Raw genomic sequence first — 2,838 nt, 5'->3', positions numbered from 1 at the left:
AAAACAGGGCACTTGTATCGATACGCACTATTCCAAGCATCAATATATCTTCCCTGAAACTATTCATTTTTGCTCTCTAGAGTACTTGTACTGATACAAGTTCAATAAGTACTAATACTTCAATTGCAGGGACCCTAACAGATTCCCAAAGCACTTTCATTTCATGCCAATTTCAATACCAAACATTCTCAAACATGTTTCGGTCATTTTAAGCCATCAAACACCTCAAAATATCATATACTTCATCATATGATCATTGCATAATTTAAACAATTTCACTAGGCCATCAAAACATTTAAGCTTCTCTAAGTACTTTCACTTGCATTAAGATATAGATACTCGAATTGGGCTTATGTACATGCCATAATCCATACCATGAGTTAAATTTCATACTCTTTCTCCTAAGCCTTGATGATGTGATGAGATATGTTGATGACGATCTTCTTTCAAAGGCTTAAGTTTAATATTTCACCTACGTATTAAACAACAACACGTTAAGCTATAATATAGCTTAGTAAGCACTCGTGAATTCAAATCTTACCATTAAATTAATTGATTTAATATTAATAATGTTACTATTATAATTTCATGAATGTATTAAATTATTCAAGAGGTCATTCAGTATTTACAAAATTCACTAATACTTTAATTTACTATTTTATCACTTCATAGTTAAACAAGAATTGTTATTAGAAAATCACTTATCATGACTTTTAACCTATGCTAAACTTGTTTGAACAAGATGGATACACAGAACATAACACGATATACAAAGCACATAAGTGCTGAAAACACGGACACTAAAGTGCAATATCATGATTAACACGGGAGTGCTCGAGTTCCTATGGTATACCAGCTATATCTACGATGTTCAACACTAGTCTATATTGGCACTTGAATATCACTAGATTTACATTATTTTCAAACGAATGTGATAGTTCAACAATTTCACTACACTTTTGCAGTTCTTCAATTAGTCCTCATTTTTACGATTTAAAGAATAATTGTAAATTACAATTACAATAATCACAAGATTTTATTCACTAAATTCTTGGTCCATAATACATCATATATTTCATACTATCTACATCATTTTCACTTATCAAATAATAACACATAAAACTTTCACATACTTTTCAATTTAGTCCTTTTACCACGAAGTTCAATGTTCACTACTTAGTCACTTTAAATAAATTTACTTCCATGTAACACTTCACTTGAATAATTCATTTCAACATTGTTAATATTTTTTTTGTCATTTTGAATATCTTAAAATTTAGTCCTTAACATCATGAAAATTCAATAATTATTATAATATCATTCTAACTTCACCTTTCATTCAAATTCACTACCACATAACACTTTAATTAAGTATTCATCATAATATCTTATTTCACATGTCTAATTTTATGCACTTCACCTCTCTTATTTCAATTATAAATTTCACAAAGTTCACAATTTAGTCCTTGTTTACAAGAGAATTCAAGGGTGCTTACCTATATCCAACGTTGAACCACTTGTTTTCCCCTTCTCCTTATCACGTGATTCACCTTTTCAATTTCTTTCTTCAATACCATGTTAAGAACATAAAACTTTTTATGAGAAATCTCTACTTTAACATGACTTCCATACTTATCTAACAAAATTAAACTTAAAAACATGTCAAAACCTTGATATTCATACCTTGTTCTCTTGATTTCAAATCCTAGCTTGATTTTTTCTCTCCTCCAACATGAACATAACTCGTCTCCATATGAAACTAGACTCTCTCTATATTATTCCTCTATTGGTTCACTAAAAATCTCTAAGAAATTTTGAAGGTTTGAAGCTTGATTTGGTTAGAAATGGTGGAAAAGGACTAGATTGTAAAGAAATGAAAATTCTCTCTCATGAATGGTGAGTGACATTGGTTAAAGAAGGATTTCTCCATCTTTCCATTAAAAATATATTTTAAATAAAATAATAAAGATAACATAAAAAATCTAAATATAATGGTTTTAATCTAATGGACACCTTTTTATCTCACTTTTCAATTTAATCCAATGGTGGAAAAGCTTCCAACAAATATGAGGTATTTATCCATAATTATCCATTTAAGAAAAAAAACCATTTTGCCCCTGGTAAATCTTATTCTATCCTTGATTCATACTTACTTTTGGTAAATTTGCACTTCAAGTCATTCCTCTTTTCCCCTCATTTCAATTTAATCCTCTTATACTTTTAATTTTCACACTTTTGTCCCAACATTTTTCACTTTCTTATGATTTAGTTTATATCCTAGATTTAATTTTCTCAACACACAAGTTTTTTCAATTCCCTCTAATATGCATCTACCTTCTCAACTAACATTGTTAATTCTTATGCTATTTACTTCAAAAATTCGACCACATGTATTCCCAAAATGACACTATTTCCTAACTCGAGGGGTTTTAGGGATGTTACATAAAATGACCAAAACCCAAAATGTTGCTAACCTACAAGAACCTAAATAAAAAATCAAAGTCTCTAACTTAGATAATCTAAACTTACCATATGACATATATGTGCACGGCTCTCAGAAAAGGCAGGAAATAAAAATCCCGACACGAAGAGAATAATATCTGATCATTGTTAGGGCTCAACCAACTGTCTAGTGGACGACACATCGAACACTTCTCCTTAAGGAGTCGACTCTACTCAACAAACCTTAAACTCAAAATTATCTTAACAAATAACTCGAAACAACCTAAGCTTAATCGCATCACTCAAAACTAAAGTGGAATGATTTAAATTTAAAATAATATAAACTTAGTTAAAATTAAAGCAACTAAAAATAGTAATTCAAAGGTTTGGTTGGTG

At 29.7% G+C, this 2,838-nt stretch overlaps 1 long non-coding RNA gene across 1 annotated transcript; it reads right to left on the bottom strand.

Annotated features, from left to right (window-relative positions):
- Positions 1 to 282: 282 nt before the first annotated feature.
- LOC128285336 (uncharacterized) lies at positions 283 to 1,836 on the bottom strand. The gene is made up of 3 exons (XR_008275841.1): positions 1,684 to 1,836; positions 1,497 to 1,565; positions 283 to 472 (listed from the first exon to the last, which is right to left on the bottom strand). It is a non-coding gene; the product is annotated as an uncharacterized LOC128285336 (long non-coding RNA).
- Between the last annotated feature and the right edge of the window lie 1,002 nt (positions 1,837 to 2,838).

This window comes from Gossypium arboreum, chromosome 12 (genome assembly GCF_025698485.1).
Source record: "Gossypium arboreum isolate Shixiya-1 chromosome 12, ASM2569848v2, whole genome shotgun sequence".
Classification (NCBI taxonomy): Eukaryota; Viridiplantae; Streptophyta; class Magnoliopsida; order Malvales; family Malvaceae; genus Gossypium; species Gossypium arboreum.
This window is presented reverse-complemented; position numbering and strand designations above follow the sequence as displayed.